Consider the following 26,875-nt stretch of genomic DNA (forward strand, 5'->3'; position numbering starts at 1 on the left):
AGGGAAATTTTCCTCCCATGCAACTACATTTTGATGAGAACTTTGGTAACACCTTAGGGTCTACAGAATAAAGCTCAGAAACCTCAGCAAATGTGATGTTGACTTCTCTTACCCACTGACTATAACATATCTCTCCAATTTCCATTCCTCCTCCTGTCCTCCTCAGCTGGTCAGCTTGTCATGTTTCACTCTGTTTCTTGGCTCTGCTTCCCCCTTCCATGAAATCTTTCCCATCCTTTAAACCTAACAATTCCTTCTCATTCATCAGTTCCTGCCTCAAAATCACACCTTCTGGAAAGCCTTATACAGACTTCTGGTCTCCTATAGAGGCACATTTATATCCTTACACATATAATCTTTAATTGTATGTATGCCTGTATAACCACTTCATTTTTGGCATAGTTTATCAGGCATTCTTTTGAGCCCCCTGGTGACATCCTTGAGGTCAGGGTTTATATTCTGCATAGAGGTTGGAGAGCTCTATTAGTAAGAAAAATGAGACAAGCCAACATTTTATTAAATCCTTTTTGCCATTTTACTTTGTTCTTAATATATTCTGTAGTGGAATGATTTCACTGTTAAACCCTATTTTCATTATCAACTTTAGTTTTTATACTATTTTGATGAACGTCTTGCAGAGGATTAGTGTCAGTATTATACTGTTACTGAGGTGCAATGATTTATCTTTCCCAATTACTTATATTTTCCAATAATTAAAAGTTTGTTTTAACTGCCCAGTGAATGGCTGAGTCTGGCTGTTTGCTTTTGTGGTGTAAATGAGGCTCTGATTGGTTTTCTATTGTAGGATGATGCTCCCTGCTAATCTTAGATGATTGTTTTTATGCTTTGCTGTGTTTAGTGTCATCAACAGATAGAAGATGCACCCAGAATGCACAGATGACAATTTGCCCCTTTGCCTGTGTTACCTGGAATTGCTTGTGTTTGCACTGGGCTAGGGAGGAGGCTGATTATACTTGGTCTGCATTTAATTCCATAACACAAGACTGAAACCTGCTGAATCTTACTGTGTTTAGAAAAAAAAAGAAGAAAAAGCCTATTATTTAAAATAAGGAATACTACAGAGAATTCAGTGAGCTAAGGAAAACTGTTCCATCTTGTTTTTAACCCAAATGAGCCAAAGTTAACATTTGAAAGAATAACTCTTGTCATTTTTCTACATGTGTCAGGCACATGCCAAGTGGAATTGTTGTATAGGTTCTATGGGCTAGGACTATGCGTATTCCTTCAGCTTCATCTTGCTGCATATTAATTTTTTTTTTGGATTTGTAGAATTTTATTATTGGGAGAATGACTAAAGATTATAGTGTAACTAGATTTTATTCTTTTTATTATTATTATTATTATTATTATTATTATTATTTTAAACAAAGAAGGCAATTTATATAAGACCACATAACTAAGAAGTAGTGGTACTGGAGATTAACCCCTTGTTCATGTGATTACAAATTCTCTATTCTTAAAATCCTGTAATAGGCTTTTACTGCTTCAAAATGATGGCAAAATCATATATACTTCTTTATAGTCAGCTGCCCCTTTCATTAAAGACATAGAAAATGAAAAGGATTTCTATACTCTGCATCTATTTCATCTATTGCATTTTACTCTTTCATAATTTATTTTCTAATCATATTTAATTACTTTTTCTAATCAAGAAATATTTATCGATCACTTTTTATATACAAGTATATTTTAGGCTTTATAAGGGAAAACTGTAAAAAGCCTAATTCCTGAGCTTACAAAGTTTACAGTCTTATCGGAGATATTAGACATGTATGCAAATAAGCATAATAAAATGCAACATGTGACTAATGTAAACTCAGTTTATTGAAAAGCCTCTACTATTTGGAGTAAGACAGTGAAGTGCTTTGTTTCCAGACATTATCTTCCTCTCAGGTTTTACAGACTGATTCCCTCATTTTCTACAGCTCTTTTAATTAATGACATATTTTGCTCAGATTTCATAAATTTTTAGCCACTTTGGGTTAATAAAAGTTTTTTTATTCAAGTATTTGAACCTACTCTCAGTGCATTTTAAAATTTCAGGGTGCATTCACATTCTCCCTCTTCCCCTTTCCTCACTGGAAGCTGGCACTCTAGCTTCAGTGACTGGAAGAAGATGTAGGGATGTGGAGCTTGGGCTGTATCTCAGACACCATTGGTCTATTGTCTTCTATGTCAGAAGAAGAAGAAAGATCAGGAAAAGAGCAAGTTATCTTCTTAGGTAACTGGGAAGGATGAATTCTTCTTCACTATAAAATGAGTGCCCAGCAAGTTGTCTATGACCTAGATAAAAATGAGTGCCAACACCCAACTTGTCCCCAAGAAGAGGAACTCACCTTAACTCTGTTCTCTTCAGAATTTGAGTGCTGAAAGAGAGCAGGCTACCATGTCTGGCTGACCTTCTGGTGATGCATCTCCCCTGATGCCCCTGTCTCCCAGAAAGACAGCAGCCCCAAATCCCAGTCACCTCCTAGAACAACTCTGAGATCTAGGAGCACACATGCAAGCAATCTTCCTTACTTCTCAGGAGCTAGAAACTAAAGTCAGGCAGTAGCCTTCACTGCCCTCTTCCTGCACATCACTCACTTGGTCAGATCTCACTGGTTCCATTTGCCCTATTGTTCGCTGCATGAGAAGACAAGATCCCTGATCAGACATTTGCTGAGAAATGGAATGCTATTGCCCTGTAAGCCCCCATGAACTGTTTTGAGTGATTCTCTCAAAGCACCCTTCCCCTATGACTGCATTTGGTAGTGAAAGCAACTCATTTTCCCCCCAAAGGCATTTTCCTCTCTTCTCTACCTACCTCTGTCAACTGGCAGCCTGTAGTCTTACCTTCTTGGGTAATATAATCTTCTAGGATTTGATTGCTTCTATTATATCTTATGAAGGGTGTCTTCTTTATTTTTTGAACAAATAAAAGGTAATGTGTGATTATTTCCCTCTCCAGTTCACCCATCCCCTCTGCAACCTGTCTTCAAAAACTCTCCTTCTCCTGCTGTCCCCAGTAGTTTCTATTGAAGGAAACAGAAGGGCTTAAGTTATTTAACTATACAGAGCAATTGAAGTCTTATTTGTAAAAATAGATTTGTCTTTCATTTTATTAGTAAGTACCTCATCTTCTAGCCCCTTCTTACTGAGAAGAGCTGAATAAGCTGTGAAATTCTAGTGTTGCAAAACTAGAGGAAAGCCCTGTCAAATTTATTTAAATTGATTTCATTTATTTCTAGCTTTCTCATACCAGTAGCAAATGATAAATTATTAACATAAATAGCAAATACATTGAATACAAACAAATCAGGCAGAAGAATTGACTAAAAGTCTACAAGTTTTGGCATTGCTTCTCTAAAGAGAATTGAATTCTCCTTGAATTCTAGAAAGTTCTGAGTCTGTCTTACTGCATTCTCAAATTATCCTAAAATTAATATTAAATTATTACTTGATGTTGACAACCTTGTCATTCAACTTGGTTCTCTCACTGATTCCTCCATCTCTTTCTGCCCAACATCAATATAGCTCTAATTTCATGGAGAGACAAAATGGATCTATAGTCAGAGTGTCTGAATTTGTGTCCATATGAGCACTTACTAGATAATTAATTTTGAACAAGTCATTTCATTTTACTCCTCAAAATCTGTTACAATAGAAATTGGGTTACCCACCTCACAGAGCTTGATTCAGTTTTAAATGAAATATCAGATGGAGAGTACTTAAGAATTATAAAAACTTGGTTCTCATTAATGAGTTTTATTTTATATATTTTGGAGTGGGCCAGCAAAGCAAGGTTTATCAAGCAGTAGCAAAGTGATAGTACAAAGCTCCCAAGGAAAGAGGGGACCTGAGAGGGTTGCCATCAAAGTTTCTAAGTCTAGGGAGTTTCTTGGGCTTGTTGGAGGGCTTTTTAATCTGATGAACTCTCCCTGTGTCATTCAGTCAAGCTTTTGTCATCTATCTATCATGTGGAAAAGGGTGGAGAGCTCTTTCCACAGTGAGTGGAAAATCTTTTAAGGATGGCTTTCTCTTAAGGCCTTAGCCCCCTTGTCCCTGCTTGCCTTACTTCCAACTATCCTTCATCGTTCCCCCTCTCAAGAGGTAAGCCTAACTGCCATTAGAGAAAAAGGGTGAACCCATCAAAGCTAATTCCTGCTGGTCCGGGGCATTGGATGGGGTGGCACTCAGGGTTCCTCTCATTCCAGCCTATCAAAGGGTCCCCTGTAGAAGTCTGATTGTACCTCCATGTGAGGCTCCGCCTTTTGGAGTTTAATGACCTTTCTTATGGAAGATACAAAGTAGGTTAAAATAACATTTAAGAAGGCTTATCTGTGTCTTTTTATCCCTTCAAGACTAGTCCGGAGTCCTCTCTGGGTTCACAGAGGTATTTCATTTCCTTGTTGTTAGTCCTTATTGGGGACCAGGGTTTAACGCTAGAATGATGGATCCAGACTTAAAATTCAGGTATCTTGATTGCTGTTATTTTTTTTTAAGATTTTATTTATTCATGATAGTCACACAGAGAGAGACAGAGAGGCAGAGACACAGGCAGAGGGAGAAGCAGGCTCCATGCAGGGAGCCCCACGTGGGAGTTGATCCCAGGTCTCCAAGATCACACCCCGGGCCAAAGGCAGGCGCCAAACTGCTGCGCCACCCAGGGATCCCTCTTGACTGCTTTGTTAAAGTGGCTAAAATACTGTATCAGGCCTTCCCAGAGGGGGCCTCTAGAGAAGTGGATAAAGAAGAAAGAGTTTAGGAAGCACTTAGTCCCCTGGGGTTAAGTGGGACAGGTTGGTTATTTGGGGCTGGGAGTTGGGAAGCTCCTGAAAAGCATGTTGAAACCTTTGAAAAAGAATGACATGATTTATCAGATTAAAGACTTCCTTGTCTAGCAGTAGGTCATTTACAAGGAAGGGTCTCCCATATAAGATCTGAAAGGGACTCAACCCCCTTTTCATGGGGTGTTCCTAATTTGTAAGGCAATAAGGAATAGAGGCACTCTATTTGACTTGTCTCTTTTGCTAGTCTTTTGAGGTGTCTTTTAATAACTTCATTAGTCCTTTCTACTTTTCCTGAGGATTGAGGTCTCCAGGCCCAGGGTAAGTGATAATTAATTCCCAAAGCCTTGGATACTCCCTCTGTTACTTGAGACTTGAAGAAGGGGCCATTATCACTCTGAAGGGACTGGGGGAGTCCAAACCGAGGGATGGTTTAATTTACTAGTAGTGTCTTTATTATTTCTGAGCCTTTTTCAGTTTTACAGGGGAAGGCTTAAACTCAGTGCATGAAGGTATCTACCCAAACCAGGAGGTACCTGTACCCATCCATTTTAGGAATGTGTGAAGTTCATTTGCCAATCTTCCCCAGGGTAACTTCCTATGTGTTGTATGCCTCTGAGGATTTGCTGATGGGAGAATAGGTTATTCTTTGTGTTTCCTGTCCCAGAGTAATTTTTTTCCTGTTTCAGAGGTAGTTTGATAGCTTCAGGAATCAAGGGAACAGACAGCTGCCAGCCAGCCACAAGCCACCAGATCCCTATCTTTGCTTAAATATCTCATTTGCTGTTGAGCTGGTCCCAGATGTGGGTTTGGATACCCAAGGCCATTCTTTTTCTGTCACATACAAGCTGTAAGCCCTCACTGTAGGAAGACTTAAAGCTGGGGCACTGAGCAAAGCCTTCTTGAGATTTTAAAAAGCTTTTTCCTACTCTGGATCTCACACTAATAGATGGGTACCCACTCTGAGTGCCCTTGATCAACCAGTAGACGGAATGTGTTATTTCTCCATGTCTGGGGATCCATGAGTGACAGTGTCTTGCTATGCCCAAAAACCTTTCCAATGAGGGAAAGTTGTGGGGTCCTTAAGGTGAATAGGAACAGGCACTGCTGTTACAGCCTGACCCACTTCATCCTGAGTCCCAGAGGTAGGGAAGGATTAGTATCAGCCTCTATTGAGGGGAGGCTACTGCTAGTCTCCCGAAGGGCTATCAATATGAGAGTTAATATCTCTACTTAAGAGAAGTATGGGGCTCTCAGGCATTAAGCCTATTTGGAAAAGACCTAGATGTAATCCCATTTGTCATCCAAATAAAACTTTCCTAACAATTACCCATGAAACCTTTGATACAGACAATATTAACTACCATTTTAACTCAAGCTTGCTTGACCTTCAGCAAGCCTAAATAGAATCATTCCCAGTTCTAAAACTTGTCAACTCAGACAGATGAGTAGATGCCATATTTTTTCCACCAAAGTGGAAATATGCAGCCCATGTCAGGCTGGAGAAGACAAGGAATGTACCCAAAACAAATGGAGTTCTGGTGGCTGCTTGGAAATATTCCTTAAAGTCTCTGTCCTGAGGTAGACTAATGACAGTTGGCTCCAGTTATAGCCATTAATGAGGGAGAAGCCCCCACGTACTGCTCAATACCTTCATGATGCATACTTGGGAGTGATGGCAATACCTGTTCCCAGGTGGATCATTAGGGTCCCAGTTGGGAATCTTGAGATGGTACAGCCTGGGCTCCAGTTGGAAACTGAGGCCACCCATGGGCTCATCTGTCCCTTCATCCCCATATCTTTCAGCAGTGGCCAAAAAACCACACTTTTCTGCTTCAGTGAGGGTCTGGTTTAACAGAAGCATTACATCCAATTTTGGAAAACTTTGAAGTCTCCTTTCATCTCAGGTCTTGTAGTGGCACCTCCCCTTGGTCCTCTTTCTTGCAGAGGGTAAAGCCCTCAAGCACAGGCAGAGGTTCCAGAACGGGGCAGGACAGGTAAGGGGACCTGATCTTACCCTAGGAAAGATGGAGCCAGGGATGGAGATTCCCTGTGGACTCAATTTGCTTATCAGCTTTTGATGTGGATGTGATGTTCCTTTGTTCGTTCCCCTGCTCCCCACCCCAAGGCAGGGGAGTCTGGAAGAGATCAGCCAGGAGGCTAGGATCAATCCTACATTGCTGAGATCAGAACAAAAGAAAATAAGATGCCCTTTTTCCCAGTTAAAACTAGAAAGGTGAAGACCCTCAGGTGGCCATGTTTCATCCTACAACTTATATTGTGGCCCCACAACAAAAGAAAATGAGTTGCATTTGCCCAGTTAAAACCAGGAAGGTGTCTGAGTAAACAATATTGACCAATACTCTTTGTATAGCCTATAATGCCCAGATGGGACTCTGAAGGAATAAGGGTCTTGGTCAGAGAATTACCCCTCTACAAGAAGAGAGTAAAAGGCACCCCTTACCTCAATTTCTTATAGTTGACCAGAGAGACTTGGAAAGAGAGGAAAAGGCATTTCTCACCTCAGTTCCTCCTCATTTTTTCCTGTTGTGTAGCCCCAGCTACTCACCCCACTGACAGCCAGAGGCCTCCTCTTCTTTGCGAGGTGCTGGGAGTAGTAGTCATGCTTACCCAGGCTTGACCCTACCTCCAGAGAATAGCCCTGGTGCCCTCACCCTTAAGACTCCCTTAGAAGTCAATAGATACACTAGACTTCTTTTAGTTGAATTGTTCTTTCTGGCAAAGCCATATGGGGAGACAAAATAGGGTACCCATGGAGGGCAAATTCACCTGGGATAAACCCTGAAGGATCTGAGAAGTTGGGAGAATCCTTAGGCCTTAGTTCTTTTGCCTTGCTTCACCATTCCTTCCCATAGGTGGTATAGCCTGTAGGAGGAGTCAGAAACAGGAGACTGTTCTCACTGTTAACAGGGAACTGTGAGTGAGATCCCTTGGAGACCACCTGAACCACTCACAGGAGAATGTCAGGGAGACTATCTTGGGCTTTCCCACTCATTCTTGTAGGAGAGGAATCAGCTGATAAATGAGTAGTAGAAGAGTTTCTGTCTGGATGCCCGAATGGGCAATTAAGGAATCCTTCTAAGAGCCACCAAAGGGTAGCTTTGGTCAAGCCCTTCAGTTGCTGCTAGGTTTTCCCTAGGTTCCTCACATCTGGTGATCTGCTCCAAAGGAGTTTTGAGTCCTTAGTAAACTGATATTCCCAACTTCTGTTGTGAGATCTGTTGGAAAGAGCCCAGAGAGCCTGTCACCCAAGGCTTGAGAATGGCAGCCCCACTAATTGCTCTTACATGGCTGATGGATGCCCATTGTTTCAACAAACAAAATGGGCACAGAAAGACAGAGAAAGAGAGGGAGAGCCCTGCCCACTACTCACAGTTGTTCTTAATGATGGTGGATATCTTAGGCTAGCAGCAAAGCAAGGTTTATTGAGCAATTACAGAGTGATAGTATAAAGCACCTGAAGAAGGAGGGGACCTGAGAGGGTTGTCCTCGTCAATGATTTTTAAAAGCACATAACTCTATGTGAAACTTAAAAAAAAAAAAAAACATCTTTTTTTTCTTCCTTTCTCCCTTCCTTCCTTCCTTCCTTCCTTCCTTCCTTCCTTCCTCTCTTCAGTTTTTTTTGTTTGGATTTTTTTTTTTTTACTTTTTAATTAAATAATCCAGCTATAAGTACAAATACAGGTTTCATATTTGAAGCCATTTAAGGTAAATTCTTTCCTAGTTGTTTTAAGTATGAATTTGCATGTATGTGAATGGATTCCTTTATTAGAAATTTATGAAATCCTATCACAATTGTTAAGTACTATGCTAGGTGCTGAGACACAGCAGGGTATAAAATCAGATGAAGCCTTAGGTTTTAGTCTGCTTTTCAAGCTTCTTTATGAATGTGGCCACTGCTGTCAGCATCTTACCTGCACTGTACCTTCATAACGTATGAAGGTATTTTCTGTGTTATATGGAAGAGGTTTTGGTTCAAGAAAAATTCAGGTCTCCCCACTGGCTGTGGGGTAGGGGCACCAGAAACAACACAAATGTTTCTTTTTCATTTTAAACGTTTTTATTCCAGAGCAGAGGTGGATAAACTATAGCTGGTTGACCTAATCTAGCTTTCTGCACATTTAGCAAACAAAATTCTATTGGACCATAGCCTTACTGATTCATTTGCCAGTCATTTATGGCTGCTTTTGCGCTACAGTGACAAACTGAGTACTTGTGACAAAACCTTATGTTTTGTCAGACTGAAAATATTCAAAACTGAAAATATTTATTGTCTAGCCCTTTACAGAAAAAAGGTTCTTGACCCCTGCTTTAGAGAAAAATCTCTTCATCACCGTCCATCACCGTCCTGGCTCTCTAATCAAGCCAGCAACATGATATAATTGACTCTATTCTAACTACAATTAACTGTTCTTTGCTCTGATCTTTCTTCAAATAGAACCTACCCTGCCATTGCCTTTGAAGAAACTTCCCCAGATGGCCTTGTGAGTTCTTAGCCTCTCTTAGTTCCTGTGGCCCATGCCATGCATACAAAACTAAGACATTTCCTGTGGTCACGCAGAATGGTGACTACCTCAGACTTTGAACTCTAACTGTTTTAACATTTCTCCTGATTCAAAAACAGGTTTTCTTTTAAAAGAGTATTTGGTCAGAAAATCTCTACTAATTCAGAGGGTAATGTAATGGAGACTACCAGGGAGCCAGAGCTGCTAAGGTAAAAAATTGGCTGAAGGTCTGACAGCCACTCCTGCTGCAGTGCCACCGCCTACTTCTGGCCAGTCTGACAGGCTCCTTCAGGCTTCAGATAGTCCTGTGCGTTCACATTTCGGCAGAACTGTGGACGCTGGCCAGCAGGTGCCTCTTGTTCTTGTTCTGCCTGAGATCTTTTAACTCAGAAGGAGCATGTGTTCCTTCTTCCCTGTCCACTTCCATATTCTCAGCAGTTACCCCTGTCCCATTTATAACCCCACTGTAACTCATCTACAAACTTAAGAAATGTTTGAGAGTGGAAATTATACTGACAAGAATTGAGTAAATGCAAGTTAAGACACACTGCACTCTATTAGCTGGGTGACTTCAAATAATTTGATTTACTTTTCTAGGCCTAAACATCACCACCCTGGATTTAATAGTCATTTAACAATAGTGGTTATATCTTGGCTCTATTAATCACCAGGAAATTGGCAAGTATTTATCTTTCTTCCTTGCAATGATTCTTTAATACTGCATGACTAAATTTTAGAGAAAAGCAAAGAATAAGTAAATAAGGCCACACTGCTGATTACCAACAGAGCTGGGATAAATAGCCACTCCTCCCAGCTTTAAAATCCCTACTCCCCCTTCCCCGCACCAATCCATCCAGTTTACCTGTAGCTACTGACCCTAAAACATGATCAGTGTTCTGAGGTCTGAGACTGCAGGAAGGCCCCAAGTGTAGCACTGACTCAGTCTCACTGAGACAGAGGTGATAGAGCAAGGAAACTGGGCTCTTTAACTGTGGATTAGGTCTTAGTAAACTGAACTCTGTGTTACAAAACAGTTATAATATTTAAAAAACAGGAGTTGCGAGAATATCAAGTAATAGAAATGGGAAAGGAAAATAATATATAATTTTTAAGCATAAATGTAAGCCAGTGGCAATCTATAATTTAATTGACTAGGACTTGGTTTTTCCACTACTGGGAATACGTATTTTCATATTCTACATAACCATGGTTAAATGAGGATAAAAATTGTTCCTTGATTTAGGACTCCAGGTCATTTGTTGATTCCTGTCTGATTTTCTCTAATAGGTTAATGCTTTTCACAAGGATGGGTTCCCAGAAAGACTATTTTTTTTTTTATGAAGTCCTAGACCCACTAAACTAGTTCACCATTTACCTTGGCTTAGAACTTTAATTTACATGTTGTTCTTAGTTTTCCACTTGTCCTGAATTTTAGTTTTACCCAATCTATAACTAAGAGAAATTGCATAGAGAAAATATTGTAGAATGATTAAAAGAAAGGATTTTTTTGAACATGATTTTTTAAAAATCCATCGACCTGTTTTCACAAGATTGTCAACTTATTGTGCAATGCTTTTCTGACTTCAGTATCCATGAGATTCTAATTCAGTAAGTCTGGGATTGGGCCCAGGAATTTGAGTTTTTAACAAGCATCCAGATGGCAGCAGGTAGATCATTGGACCACACTGTGGAATAACCTTTAATTGATTACTGTATTGTTAATATCCTACAGGGTGGCACAGTGCTAGGTACTTAGTAATAAATTAGTTGAATGGATAATCAAACGGGCTAAAGAGAAATGAGACAATGTGAGGTGTTCCTTTATTCACTCAGTGATTCATTGTTTCAGCCCTCAATGAGTGGCTATCATGTACTGAACTTTACAGTATTATTTGTGTATGTGTATAGATACAATACATGTATGGACACTATAACTAAAAAAGGCACTTTATGCATACCCCATGCTTCCAAAGAGCATGAAATATAGTGAAGGTTTTGAGAAACTAAAAATGTCATCTCAAGGTAATATTTAGGCTTTATTAAGGTGATAAGTGTACAGAGAAGTTATAACAATAAAAATAGAAAAAAGTAATGTCTTACCTTTTATATAACTATTATATTAAATGAATTATGTGAAAATAAGCTGGTAAATTGTGAAAGGCAATATATATGGAAATAATAAGATTTATAAATCTCTACCCCCTTTATAGAGATAGCAAGGTCTCCCCATCCCCATTGAGTGTGTTGACCAGATGCCTCGGCTTATCTTCCTTACCCCACAGGGTAGCTAATTAGATATCTCTATGTAAATTTCCTTCAAAGGAAGTATATGTTGCCTGTTTCTGAGGCATGAAATCTGCAGGACTGAGGCTCTATGCTAATGACGTGCAACCTGAACTTTAAAATGTTTTACAAACTATAGTAGCTATTAAATAATTACTTCAACTTCTGGAAGTAATAAAAACCCCTGTCTTGAGATTGCCTGAACAGAGTTTATCTCTTTACTAAGTATGTAAAATAATACTGTGGTAGGATAAGCTTTAAAAATTGCTTCACTGTATCCTTGTTATTTGAGCACTATACATATATTTTACCAATATTCAGAATAGAGGGTATGAACTTTTTTCCTAGGATCCTTGCAAGATCTAAACTTTACATGACAGTGGACTTCAATAATACTCATTGAACTTGCATGAGGTTCATGGAAAACAGCACATTGAAAATTCTGTGATAAATTACTAGGAGTTTTGTTTGACAAGCACTTTCGTACACTTTTCCCTTTGAGATGTAGTATTGTTTGGTTTGTCCGATATGTGATTCCAAATAATGAGAAGTGAAAGAAAAAAGGTGAATCTTCTATATATTAATCAAGGGCTCATCTAGACTATATATCCAACATGACGTTTCCCACACAGTGTATCTAGTTCTTAAATTGCTACTTGATTTCTCGGTGAGTGTGTCTTCATGTGCGAAAATACAAAAAGCAGAAAACAAACCTATTTATCTTGGCAGCAAGTACCTTGAACTATGAATTCAATGAGTCTTAAATATATAGAATCAGAATTGAATACAGCCAACCTAATAGTCTGTTTTGAGAAACATCAGTCCTTTTGTCCTTTATCCTATACATAAGGCACACTAAATTATTCTGTGTCCCCAGATACTTTCCATTTAGTCTGTATTTTGAGACACTTGATGGCTAGGAGATTTTAGGAGCCTTTAACAGAAATATGATGTAAAAATAAAACAAATTCAAGTTACGAAAATGTTGAGAGTCTGCTCAGAACACCATCAGCATCACGTCCCATCCTGGCAGTCCACGTGGAGCTGTGGCTGAGTCCACTGCATGAAAAAGCTCCTCAGTCCAGGCATGCTCCACTTCCAACTTAAACTAAATGTATTAGAACGATATAATGCCTCTAAAAGCAGATTGCACCTTATAGCCTTCTTTTTCAAGGAGTTTAAAAATGTCTTAAGAAAGGGTGATGCCTCTTTGGGATTTATGATTATTACTCATGGGCTTTATTGCTCATTCTGCTTTTCCACAACACCCGCATCACATCTACCGCCGAGCATCCAGAGGCAGGCTCGTTGCTTCAAGTTGTTTTGACAATAATTTATCCTAGAGTCTGACTCCATTGTTCTGCATGTATTACATAGAACTTCTATGGAACATCAAACATATTTATTGATAGGAGAAAATTGTGTCTTTATGAGTGTTTCTGTAATGAAACAGGATGAGGGATGTGGAAAGTCACTGGCAGTTTCAGTTCAAGAGGCTCTCTTCAGGAAGAGAAAAATGGAAATGTTTTTATGAACATGAAATAAAACTCTAAAAATGATGAGATGTTCTTCTAATATCCACTCTTCAATAATATATAGTCATAGTGTCCTCTGTGAATGAAGAGGGCACTGCAGATTCTTTCTGGTTGCCAGAAGTGTTAAGTGTTCACAGTTAGAAGCAATGAGCATTACACACTTCTCCCTGTGTTTCCTCACAGCCTGGACAGTGACTACTCTCACAGATGTTAAGACCCTTTCTGTAGTTGTTAGAAGGATACTGATTACCGATTTAGGGAGAAGTTCTTAATCTCCTCCTCCATCCGGGTCCTTTCCCTCCACAGACATCAGTGCAAGTGAAACAGGGTCTTAAGTTTAATACCATTGACAAGATAACCCTCCCTCTCTGCAGCACTGGCTCACCATAAGGCTATTACCTTGTTGGCCATGTACCATATCACTTTGCTGCCTGCTAATGCTTTGCTCCTTTCTTTTCTTTTCTCTTTTAATTTGCATTTAGAAGAGCTAGCAACCTCACTTGGCAAAGCTAACTGCTGATGTAGCTAACGATAAAGCGCTATGGCATCACTTGAATCTCAAAAATTAGAAGAAAATAAAGAGCTAACATATATTACTTTTTTCCAAAAGCCAGAAGCTACTTTAATTTTGCCAAAATTGTGTTGAAGAGTTATTTCAGTGTGGGCTAGGTCATAGCATTTGAATTATGTGGAAAGGTCAAATTGGAAAACTACAGGGGGTGGGAAGGAGTTGATTGAATGAGAATAAAGACTGTTAAAAGACAATGCGACATATAGGGACACTTGGAATACACCACAGCAAGAGAGGGTTTAATATTTTACTTTGCTTAGTTTAAAATTGGAAGAAATCAGTTTAGATAGACACAGCTTTTCTATAAAGGATGTTATGGAAGCCAAACCTCCCAATATACTAGGTAAGGATGAGTATGGTTATCTAAGTATCCTAATTATGTACCTGCCCAAAGTGAAAGATTAGGTTAGTTAATGGACAACAGAGTGATTTGACATAGTCCTTCCCTTTAAGGGGCTTATAGTCTACTTCAGTCCTTTTATGTTTTGAAATATGTACATCTTTCTTTCTCTGCAGTAGGCCTTACTAGTCTAAACATGTCTATGAATTCAGCAGCTTCTTCTCCCTAGAGGACTGGAGAATATCACACATAGTAGGAATCTGAAATTCCAAAAGATGACTTTATAGCTTCCAGACAAATGGAGCTTTCTACTAGAAGAACTTTAAAATTAAGGAAAACCATGCAAGGCTGATGATGCTAACTCAATTTGTTGAAAACAAACTATTTCTTCCCCTCCCCATCTCCCTTTTCTATATGTGTATGATTCAGGTAAGATTAGTGTCAGAATCAGTGAATGTCAAAGTTGATGTAAAAATCTTTAAAACTAAGAATTATTTTAATTCACCCTTATATGCTCCCTATACTTCCTATCTCCTTGAGGATTTTATCATTTATTTCCCTTCTATATCTTAAACATTAATTTCTCAGAATGTTGCAACTTCAACATTTTCAAGTCTCTCTCATCTTATGGAAAATAACCCAAAATACCACCTTGGCCCTACATATCTTCACAGAAGTCCTCTTCTTTCCATTGTCAAGTATCTTTAAAGAGTTGCTTTACTCAAAGTTTATACTTCTTTACTTTTTGTGCATTCATCTCAGTATGAGATTTAGGCCCACTAATTTCACTCTTCTAACCATTGACCTCTATATTGCTAAAGCCAAAACATATTTTTCATCATCCTTCTTGTTTTCTTTGTGGCGTTTCGTTTCTGAAAATCTCTCAGCTTCCAGTACACTCTACTTGCTTTTTTTCTACTCTTTGGTAGAAAAAGTACTTAGAAATTGTAAGTTCTCGGGATCCCTGGGTGGCACAGTGGTTTGGCGCCTGCCTTTGGCCCAGGGCGCGATCCTGGAGACCCGGGATCGAATCCCACGTCGGGCTCCCGGTGCATGGAGCCTGCTTCTCCCTCTGCCTGTGTCTCTGCCTCTCTCTCTCTCTGTGACTATCATAAATAAATAAAAATTAAAAAAAAATGTTACTAAAAAAAAAAAAAGAAATTGTAAGTTCTCTGTAAAGGTTTATTTTCCTCTTTCTTTAAATGGCAGTGTTTTCCCAGGTCTTCTCCAAGCCTGTTAACTTTTTTTTTCTCCGTTCTCCTTGGGTGATTCTATTTATATTCATGGCTTCAAGCATAACCTGGAAAGCTATGATATCCAAATATGTATTTTACGTTCTATCTGGATAATAAACCCGTAAGATATTATGTTATCAATTATTCAAAAAAAGTAAAATATTTGTGGACATTTTATTTGACTTTTATGGTGTTTAGGAGTTAAGATAGTAGTGATAAGCACAATGATAGTATTGAGAGAGGACTCGTTTTAAGTCTTGAGTCAGTTATTTGACCTTGAGTAAACTGCTTTAATTATAAGCCTTGTATCCTTCATTTGTAGAATGAAGTACCCACTTCATAAGATTTCCATGAGGATGAAGTGAGATCGTAATTGTGAAATTCCTGGCACATAGATGGTTCACAATAAATAGTAGCCCTTATTGTAATAAAATGATCTCTTGAACAAGTTTCACTTCTAATTGTAGAAAGCCAAAGTAGCACTCTGAGCCCAATCAGGAGACAAAAACAAAACAAAACAAAAAACAAAACAAAACAAAAAACAAACAAAAAACATGTAGTAGGCTAAAGCAGAACAGTTTAATACAAAGAATTATTGACTCTGACAAACATAACTATAAGATATAGAGAAATTCTATATGGTAAGGCTGAGAGAGAATACCTAAGAAAGGATAAACTTGAAAAGGGTATTAACAGATACAGAGATAATCTAGAAATCACAACACTGTAAAAATGTGTTCAAATACTGGAGAAAATGTAGTTTGGCTCCTGGAGAGCAGAGCTGGCCACTGGTATGGCCAGGCCAGAACTGCTGTGCAAACAACAGGCCACCTCCTGAGGTATAGACAAAGAACAGGTGATAAGAAAATGGTTGCTGGATCTGTAGTGGGAATCCAGGTGCCAGTAGGGGTGAAAGGTTGTTAGAACTTACTCTTTGAAGAAGGACTGACTTGGTGTATGACCTTCTGGACACAAGTAGCTTTATGCAGGCTGTGCTAGGCTTGTCAGAGGAGTCCAGGCTGTCTGTAGAAATATCATTGCCAGGATGAGGCTGAAAGATCAAAAGACCACATCCTGGGCTTGTGACCGCTAAGTAGTTCTTTACCAGATGTCCTCAAACCCACACTGCCTATCCTCCTGGATAATGCTGTGAAATGGAGGAAGTCTCTAACTCCTGCAAAATCTCCCCTGCTGCCCTCTGCTGAGAAACTTAACATTGTAGATTTATTTATTATTATTTTTTTAACATTGTACGTTTTAAAAGAGAAATGCTTAAACCAATTCTGTTGTTTACCATATTGGAGGTGCATTTGGAAATGAAAGGCAATGAATTGATAACTGACACAACAGATAGGTTTAACTAATACAAAGATAATCTAGAAATCACAACACCATAAAAATGTGTTCAAATACTGTGTTTTGCTCTATAGTTCTTTCAGTTCCAAGCTTTTTGATATGAAAAATTGGCGTATATATGTATAAGGTAACTTTAGTTCATAATTTAAATATGAATACCTATTAGCATCATGATAGCTTTGCATGTGCTAGAAGATAATTTAATGAATTACAATATAGCACATCGAAGAGTTGCTATGGTCTATTGAATCAAAAATCCAGTTCTTGAAAACAGCCTAAACATAATTTACCTATCCAATGTCAGTTTAAAGTTTTCACAATAAGCCACAGTGAGTTTTAAAAATCTCGTATAAATAATGATCCATTTAATATGTTTTGCAAGGAAATATATTTTAAACAGTCTTTTATATTTCTTTTATATATTCTAAGAGAGGGCTCATTTTTTCCCCATTACCTAAAAATATTTCTCAGTAAAAATAATATAAAAATTACTATGTTGATCATAATTCCAGGAGAAAACTAAAAATCCTTGAAATATAAGCTTAGTTGAACTGCTATTATAGCAAAGTGGCATGGCATTGGAATAAGTCCCATCAGTTATCAGGTTATCTTTAATTCACAATTTACCACTAACCACTTTGTAACCTCAAGAACTGTTTCTTCTATTTCTCTAATTTATTTATCTCTAATAATAATTTTTACTAACAACTGACCATTTATTATACCTCAGACTGTGATGAGTACTTTTGATTTTTATCACAATTCTTTTTTTATATTTAAATTAAATTAGCTAACTTATAGTACATTATTAGTTTCAGCTGTAGTTTTCAATAATTCATCAGTTGCATATAACATTTCTTAATACAGCAACAAGGTCTTATTTTCATCACTGCTCCGATGGAGAAAGTGAGGAGAAATGTTGCATTACCTGTTTAAGAGAATCACTTCAGAAGCAGAAGGGCTGGGATTTGAAGATTTTTTTTTGTCTGTCTCAAAAGCTCCTACTGATTTTAGACATGTTTCTAACTCTAGGTCAAAGTGGAGATTTATATTTCATAATCAGAGGTGTTAGAATTGATGGCACTGCTTCTCAAACTTTCATGTACACATCGATTGCCTGAGGACTTTCATCAAATACAAGCTCTAATTTAGTAGGTCTGGAGTGAGACTTGAGATTCCAAAAAAAGCTCTCATTTGGTGCCGATATTACTAGTTCATAAACCATACTTGGCATAGAAAGTGTAAGTGGCAATGGGATTGGAACAGACTAAGATATTAGTGACATCTGGATAATTTGAAGATTTCAGCTCCTTGGCATTTATCTGAAGGACTTGAAAACTTAGGCTCACACAAAAACCTGCACATAGATGTTTATAGCAGCTTTTATTTATAGTTGCCAAGACTTGGAAGAAACCAAGAAGTTTTTCAATATGTGTATGTGATAAATACAAACAAAGAAATATTATTCAACACTAAAAAATGAGCTATCAAGCCATAGGAGCACATGGAGGAAACTTCATGCAAATTACTAAGTGAAAGAAGCCAATGTGAGAAGGTCACATACTATATATAACTTTGACTATATGATGTTCCAGAAAAGAAAAAAAACTGTGGACACAATAAAAAGATGAATAGTTGAAGGGAATATAGGGAGAAGATGAATCATTTTCCTTTGTTTGTTTGTGTTAGGGCACTGAAAATATGCTATGATATTATAATAGTGAATAGATGTTATTGTAAATTTGTCCAAACCCATAGAATGTAAATATCAAGAGTGGACCATAATATAATCTATGGACATTGGGTGATTATGATGTGTTACTGTAGGTTTATCCTTGGCAAAAACTAATAAAAATAATAATTTATATTTATATTTATAGTATAAATATGCAAATACAATAAAGATATATTTTATATTCATATTAATTAAATAACAATTATTATTTTTTAAAAAAACTCGGCGAATTACTTTGATGATGAGAGAGAAACTCTGCCTGTGTAGAGCATGATGTACATGGAAATCTCAATACTTACCTCTTAATTCTGTTTTGAGCCTAAGACTACTCTAAAACAAAATCTAAAAGTCAAATAAAAAAAAAAAAATTGTCAGGGGCAGCCCAGGTGGCTCAGGGGTTTAGCGCCGCCCTATGTCGGGCTCCCTGCAAGGAGCTTGTTTCTCCCTCTGCCTGTGTCTCTGCCTCTCTCTCTCTCTCTCTGTGTGTCTCTCATAAATAAATGAATAAATAAATCTTTTAAAAAAATGTTGACAAAGGAAAGGACACTATCTACCATACCTAGGAATAACAGTCATGAAGACAATTTTCATTAGAACTCAGGCTGATTTTTTTCTCAAGGTGGGAGAATGCTTAAAGTTTTAACATAACAATTTAATAACTAAAAAATAACTTCTGTTACATTTGAGTTATCGCTAATTTAGTTACATCTATTGTCTATTTAAATCTACTTATAAGCATTTATTTAATTAATTTATTAATTATTTATTTATTTTAGAGAGAAAGGGGTGGGAAAGGCAGAAAGAGAGAATCTTAAGCATGTTCCATGCACAGTGTGGAGCTGGTTTCAAGGCTCCATCTGACAACCCCTGAGATTGTGACCTGAGCCAAAATCAAGAATCTGATGCTCCTTCCTTTCGGCCGGAACCACCATCTTCCAGTAATTTGCCAAAATGACCAACACAAAGGGAAAGAGGAGAGGTACCCGCTATATGTTCTCTAGGCCTTTTAGAAAACATGGAGTTGTTCCTTTGGCCACATACTTGCGAATCTATAAGAAAGGTGATATTGTGGACATCAAGGGAATGGGAACTGTTCAAAAAGGAATGCCCCACAAATGTTACCATGGCAAAACTGGAAAGGTCTACAATGTTACTCAGCATCCTGTTGGCATTGTTGTAAACAAACAAGTTAAGGGCAAGATTCTTGCCAAGAGAATTAATGTCCGCATTGAGCATATTAAACACTCAAAGACCCGAGATAGCTTCCTGAAGCGTGTGAAGGAAAATGATCAGAAAAAAGGAGGAAGCCAAAGAGAAAGGTACTTGGGTCCAACTGAAGCACCAGCCTGCCCCACCCAGAGAAACACACTTTGTGAAAACCAATGGAAAGGAGCCTGAACTGCTGGAACCCATTCCCTATGAATTCATGGCATGATAACTGTAAAGAAAATAAAAGACCTCAGGATTGTAAAAAAAAAAAAAAAAAAAAAAAAAAAGAATCTGATGCTCAATCAACTGAGCCACCCAGGCACCCCTACTTATAAACATTTTAATACTTGTTTATATTTGTTGAAAGATTTCTAGTTATAGTTTTTAAAATCATTTTACATGTTAAGAAATCGTACACATAAAATCTGTAGCTTTGCTATTCAGAGTGTAGTGCATTAACTAGCAGCATCAGCACCATCTGAGAACCTGTTAGAAAGGCTCATCTAAGGCTCTAACCCAAACCTTCTGAATCAGAATCTGCACTTAAACAATACAATGCATGGTTTCATATGCACTCTAAGACTTCAAAAGTACTGCTCTCCAAGAAGCTCTGATTTGAAAAACCCACCAAAAAATATCCTTCAGTGGTGTTCTTTGAAAGTATGTATAAACCAAATATATTTTGTAAAAAAAAAAAAAAGAAAGAAAGAAAAGAAATGGTGAATATGTAATCACACAGTAGCAGTGTTTATGTTGACAGCAAGGTGTTTCCTCTATCAGCATGAACCAAAATTGTCCAAACAGAGGCTGCCTTTGAAGAACATATTATCTTCTTTTTTTTTTTTTGGCTTTCAAATTTGTTTTTATCATCTTCCTATTTTTTTAAAGATGTTGTAGTGAAAAATTATGATAATTACAACTTAGGATAATTGGCTGATGTTGACCATGGGTTATTATCCCATCAGCATCTTGAACTTTGAGGTGGAAGAAAAGAAAGAAGAACAGAAACAGATCATGACAGGAAAAACCACTTCCTTGATTTTGCCGTTAACTTGCCCTTTGAATTTTTATATTCATACCTCCACTCTGGCCTCAGCAAAACAACAGGTGCAAACTGCAGATGGATCCCATCGCAGTGGCAGACAGACACATCTGCCACTGGTCACATGACTCTCAATTTGAAAGATGGCCAGCAGTAACCAGATTTGTGTCCTGGGGTGGCAGGGCAGAGGGCTCCTTTGAACAGTAAGGATACTTATAGGATGTGCTATTTTCGTCTGAGCACTCAATCAAGTCTGCTTTTCCAACTTTATTTCAGAATCTTAAAAACTGATTTTCCCCCTCCTGCAGGAAGGTATAATTAAACACCTTTCTTCAAGTTGAAAAAAAGAAAAAGGAAAAAAAGGACCTTAAATAAACATATATTCAGTTTTATCACATACTGTTATATATTTATTCCCATTTTAATAATATTATATATATAAAATTCACCAAAATGGCATAAATTATGCCCCCCAAACCAAAAGTTTAAAGTATATTGCAATAAATGTCTTAGTTCTTTTTTTTTCAATTTTGCTCTCAGAAACAATATATTTAGGTTTTGTGAAGCAATTGGATGTTTGGCAAGTTTTACATATTTGGAATTACTAAGGCAGATACTGTTCCACCGGCTCCAAATATGTGTGTGTGTGTGTGTGTGTGTGTGTGTGTGTGTGTGTATGCATGAGAAAGAAAGAATGGGAATATTTTTATATTTGAATGGAACATGAATATATTTTGATGTGTAAGATAAACTAGAACTTAATATTCTATACTTTAAATGATTATACCAATGTTAGTATTTTTATTCTTAAAAAATTCTGGGGGCAGCCCGGGTGGCTCAGTGGTTTAGCACTGCCTTCAGCTCAGAACCTGATACTGGAGACCCAGGATCCAGTCCCACGTCAGGCTCCCTACATGGATTCTACTTCTCTCTCTGCCTGTGTCTCTGCTCCCCACCCCTCTCTCTCTACCATGAATAAATTAATAAAATATTTAATTTTTTTTAAAATTCTACATCAGTCAATAAATATGCACATGTTATCACATAAGAAACATATGAATGTGTCAGTGAATGTACAGTTAATACACATGTATGTGCATATGTGCATGTATTTTGAAATGTTGATTACCTAAGGTACAATGAATAATGTAACTATATAGCAAAGTCTATATGTGTTTATGTTTCTATATATGCTGATTAGATGAGATCAAATATTTTATACATTGGATTTTTGTTAAATTTGTAAACAATAATATTTCCATTTAAAGGTATTTTATTGACATACACAAAAATATATAGTGTTAACAGTTGTCAAGTAACTACAAATCAAAACAATTAGAAACCATTTATTTTTCCTATAAAATTTTCAAAAATTATAATGATCAATATAAAGTCCGGTATACTAGATATTTATACTAACCAGTTTTTTGTGTAAAAGTGCTTGCAGAAGCATTTTGGTGTTAGTGATAATTTGGAAACAACCTAAATATTCAACAATAGAAATTATGGCACATCTAGCCATTTAAAAAAGTACTTTGTTAGAACACTTAAATACAGGAAAATGCTCACAATATGTACTCAAATGAAAAGACACAAAATAAAAAGACAGGGCAGCTCGGGTGGCTCAGCGGTTTAGCGCCGCCTTCAGCCCAGGGCGTGATCCTGGAGACCCGGGATCCAGTCCGACGTCGGGCTCCCTGCATGGAGCCTGCTTCTCCCTCTACCTCTGTCTCTGCCTCTCTCTGTGTCTCTCATGAATAAATAAATAAAACCTTTTAAAAAATAAAAATAAATTTAAAAAGCAATAGAACTCTAATTTTAAACACACATATTCGGTCAATATCCACCAAGTGCCTACCTTTTTTTTTTGTTTTAGTAAGCACTGTGTGGGTATTTGGATATATTAGTGAGCAGAATAGAGGCTCCTGATCTATATACATCTTATGGTTTAGAAGCAAAAAGACAAGAAACAAAAAGATTGAAACTTTTCATAGTAAAATATTGATAGTAAGATTATAGGTGAGTTATATTTTATTTCTTTCATTCCCCCTTTTCTAATCACCTACATGAATAATGAGTTACTTTTACTGTAACAAAAATGCAAATATTTAAAAATGCAAAAAAAAAAACTATCAGAAAAACTATTATACTACTTAAAATGTTGCTTAACTAGTACTTTAATACTAGTTAGTACTTGTGCTAACTAATCCTTAGTCCTTTTCGAGTATTCAACCGCTCCCTCAGGACTTTAACTTTAGACAATACACATATAATTTTTTTAAAATTTTTTCTTCTCTATTCCAAAGAAGCATACTGGTCTCTCTAATTTGTTCTGAAAAAAAAAAATCAATGAAAATGTAATTAGTTGCGATTAATATGTAAATATGAATCTTTGGTCCTGGAATTGGTTTGCCTGGCCCAATTTAGCTCTGTAATTCTGAGTGATTATCTATCCATTTAGAGTAGTGCCTTGATCGTGCACATCTAGTTTGAATTCTCTTTGTAACATAACTCAATACTAATTTACCCATGACTATATGATCTGTGATTTTGTCATTTAACCAAATCACTTTTACATTTGCGTCTGATATTTTTGAAAATATCACGGTTAATGGCTGCATAATGTTATAGTTGTTCAAGTACTAAGTAAGTAATTATTCTCATTTGCACCATGACTATTATTATATTGAAATAAGCTACATTATAAAGCCTGTTGATGGGTTCCTAACCTACCTTTACCAGGCTATACAATGTGATTGTCATATTTTAGCACATCTTCCCTTGACATCTCTATGTCAGTGGTCCCAACTACAAATGTATACAAAGACTAGCCCACCAACATGAATGAATAGAGAAGGTTGGGAACAAGGGGAACAAGGTCTTTGGAGGACATGGGCCTTGAGTACAAGGGACAGCCAGTATTCAGCTTCAGTTAATTTTGCCAATCAAGAGTATTAGCCTAAATTTTCTGATTTTTAAAATAAATTAGAAAGCTACTTTTAAATGTAAAGTTTCCCAATTACATAAAACACCAATCAACCAAACACAACAGGCTAGCCAACTGGATTTGGTTTCCAAATTAGAAGAGTTCAAATTTATGAAACTTGTATATTGTTACTTGTTATAACCTTCTGGAGATATACTTTTTTGTTTCTGTTTCTGATTTTTGTTTTTTAAATATAGCATAGGGGAAAACTTTAAAGAAAGACTTACGATTTCCTTATAAGTGTATAGAAACACCCTCACCCTGAATTGTTGTCATATTTATTGATCTTCAATCAGATGATTCTACTTAAAGTTTATTATTTTAAGTGCATCTTGCTTTAAAAATGTTAGGCTTTTTAATCTTTCATTTGATAATAAATCAACATAGGTTCATAAATGCCATGGATAATCATGACAAGAATATAGGGAAATTAAGTGTATGTGTACAAATCATACATCCAGTCTCTTGTCTTGCTTCTTAAGCATTGATTACGCTTAAATCTATAATCTAATTTTTTTTAAAGAAAATGCAATGTATAATAAATCTTGAGTTTTGAATGCTATGTACAATCACAATGTTCTAGCATCTCAAAAGTAGACAGGGAAAATAAAGGATCAGAACAAAGGGAACCTATTTGTTTCCAAATCAAGAACAAACAATAAACCAAGTCTTAGTGGCTATAAACTCAAGGCATCAAGCCATAGAAGAGGGTAATTTTTGCAAAATAAAGTATAGAATAATCTTCCAATGCATAAGCAAACTGTATTGAATCTAATAAATCTAAAACTCTTAATAAAGTGCTTGGCAGGAAATCATAGAGTAAATCCAGTGTTATGAGCTCATGTGCTACAGCTGTCACCAGAGGACAGGGGTGAAATTCTGAGTAGATACAAAGGCAACAACACAGAAAGTAGAGGAAAATTTCATGTCATTAACACTGTGAAGCAGTGTTTGCTCAGCTCAACACCCTCAATGATTACATTTGTTTGTCTGCATATCTACATTCTATTCGTGTAATACCCATATGGTTCAAGTGGCATCCCCATTATTAGTCTTCTGACAAGAATGTCCCTTGCAAAAGACCACGGTTTGTTTTATGGGGAAAGGACGTACTTAGACGTTTGTCTTGAGAATCCACCAAGCTTTAAGAAAGGATAATTCCCATGACTGGACAAGTTTAATTCAAAAACATTAGTACTATATTTAGGTAAAGGTTTAATGAAGAGGAAGTATTACTAAGCTCAGTTTCCATTCTCCAGATGCTATAAAATTGCATGTGTTACCAATTTTTGAAAATTCATATAAATTATTATTTTAATATAACAATAGTAGTAACTAATTGTTGGTAAGCAATATGCCAAGAAAAATATTGTGTATCTCACATGACTTGATTAATTTATCCTCTGTCATTCTGTGAAGTAGCTACTATTGTTACATCTGTTTTCAGATATGGAAATAGAGTAAGTGGCAGAGCTGGGATTTCAATCTGATCAGTTTGATTCAGGAAGTAGTAAACTTAACCTCTTTGAGTGTCATTATGGTGAGATATTTGCCCGGTAGGCAGTCAAATATGATTCTAAACCATACTTAGTCCAAGTCTTCAAAATGGAAAGTCTATTCATTTTGCCAACCTGCCTTTTGATTCAAATGAGGAATCTGCAGGATGCAGCTGATCACTACAAACCCCAAGAACTCCCTCATTCGCTTCAAGCCTGGCAGGGTTTATTTACCTGTATTTAATCAAATTGTAACTGAACCAAGAGTTTGTCCCCTCAAGGCACAGCAAGCCAATAAAAACTGACACTGAGCTTTTGAAAGATAAGCTGTTAATGGTGTGGTTTCACCCATGAGAACAGGACCTACTGCTCAAAAGTCCTGTCTCCCTCATGGTTTGCAAGTGAGGATTTTTAAGGTCAAAATTTATAGCAGTGGACTCCTGAGAAGGTGGACGCTGTTAATTGGAGGCCCGTGATGTCATGCTAGCAGATGCTCTGGTGCCTTTCATTAAGTCCCACAGCGGTCTTCTCTATCTCAAGAGATTTGGAATCTGAAAAACATCTTTATTCCTTATGTTAAAATTTTCACTAAGTACATCTGGTGATCGTATCTATTTGTAAGCTAGTGGGGTGGCATTCTTACAGGTTTCTTGGCCAGTTCAGCTATGCCCGGGGATGATATGACCTCTATTGCTCATTCTTTCACCTGAACTGATAAGATGGAGGCCAGATTCAAATACGATTGGATTACTTGTGATTTAATTTATGCTTTAAATCTAAAATCATATTGCTAATTCTTCTTTTTAAAAAAGTATTTATTTGTTTGAAAGAGGGAGAGAGCGAGAGAAAGAGAGAAAGTGGAAAAGAGGGGAAGAGGGAAAGGGAGAGAGAGCCTGACAAGAGGCTCAATCTCATGACCTGGAGACCATGACCCTGAGATCATGACCTGAGCCAAAACCAAGAGTTGGATTCTTAACCAACTGCACCACCCAGGTGCCCCATATTGCTACTCTTCTGTTTGCTTTTGTAGGAAATATTTTTTTTTTCTTAATTTACTGGATTATTTTGGCTGGTCTACTAATTAAATTGGTTAACATTTAATTTTGTACTTATGAGAGCTCCACAAAGACATGAAAAGCTTCAAGACAGGCAATTGAGGCTTATATGCCATTCTGAGTTAAGGAGTTAGGGGTAGGGATCTGGGGCTTCAAAAGGAAGGAAGACAATTAACGAAAAGATGGTAAGAGCAAATAATTGGAAAACAAATGTTTGTCATGACCTGCAGAGACAGTGGGACACAGAGGAAAGTAAACAAACATATCTTGCTGAGTTCCTCTTAGTTTGGCACACCTAGCTTGTACTCTTTGTAGATATTTCTGGTGGTACCTCTCTTCCAGGACCAAACATCCTCTGAATTCTCAGAGACAAATAAGGGGGAGAGGAAAGTTTTTTTGAAACAGTTGGATCTTGATTCCCTTCATCTCAAAACAGTCCACAGTACAAAGTGACATACTTTGTGGCAGCCTATTCTGATTCCCTTTAATTTCAAAGGTATTTAATATGCATAAGTGAATAAACCATTACATTCAGTCTGTATAAAGGGTGTTATCACTCATCTGCTTTGCACTGGGGAGTTTTCCTCTGAGGGTAAATTCCTCTGAATTATGCTGCCCTATGAAAGGCAACCATGCTTATCAACAACATCACTAGTGCTGCTGTATGCTGCCCTATAATATGGCAGAAACACATCCTTTATAGCAGTGCCAAGGAA

At 37.2% G+C, this 26,875-nt stretch overlaps 1 protein-coding gene and 1 pseudogene across 47 annotated transcripts in view; both read left to right on the forward strand.

The window, feature by feature from the left end:
* The window catches only part of PTPRD (protein tyrosine phosphatase receptor type D), a 2,173,792-nt gene that overhangs the window by 945,198 nt on the left and 1,201,719 nt on the right, over positions 1 to 26,875 (forward strand). The window lies entirely within an intron of this gene.
* LOC112921930 (large ribosomal subunit protein eL21-like) lies at positions 19,288 to 19,855 on the forward strand (annotated as a pseudogene).

This window comes from Vulpes vulpes, chromosome 12, assembly GCF_048418805.1.
Source record: "Vulpes vulpes isolate BD-2025 chromosome 12, VulVul3, whole genome shotgun sequence".
NCBI lineage: Eukaryota > Metazoa > Chordata > Mammalia > Carnivora > Canidae > Vulpes > Vulpes vulpes.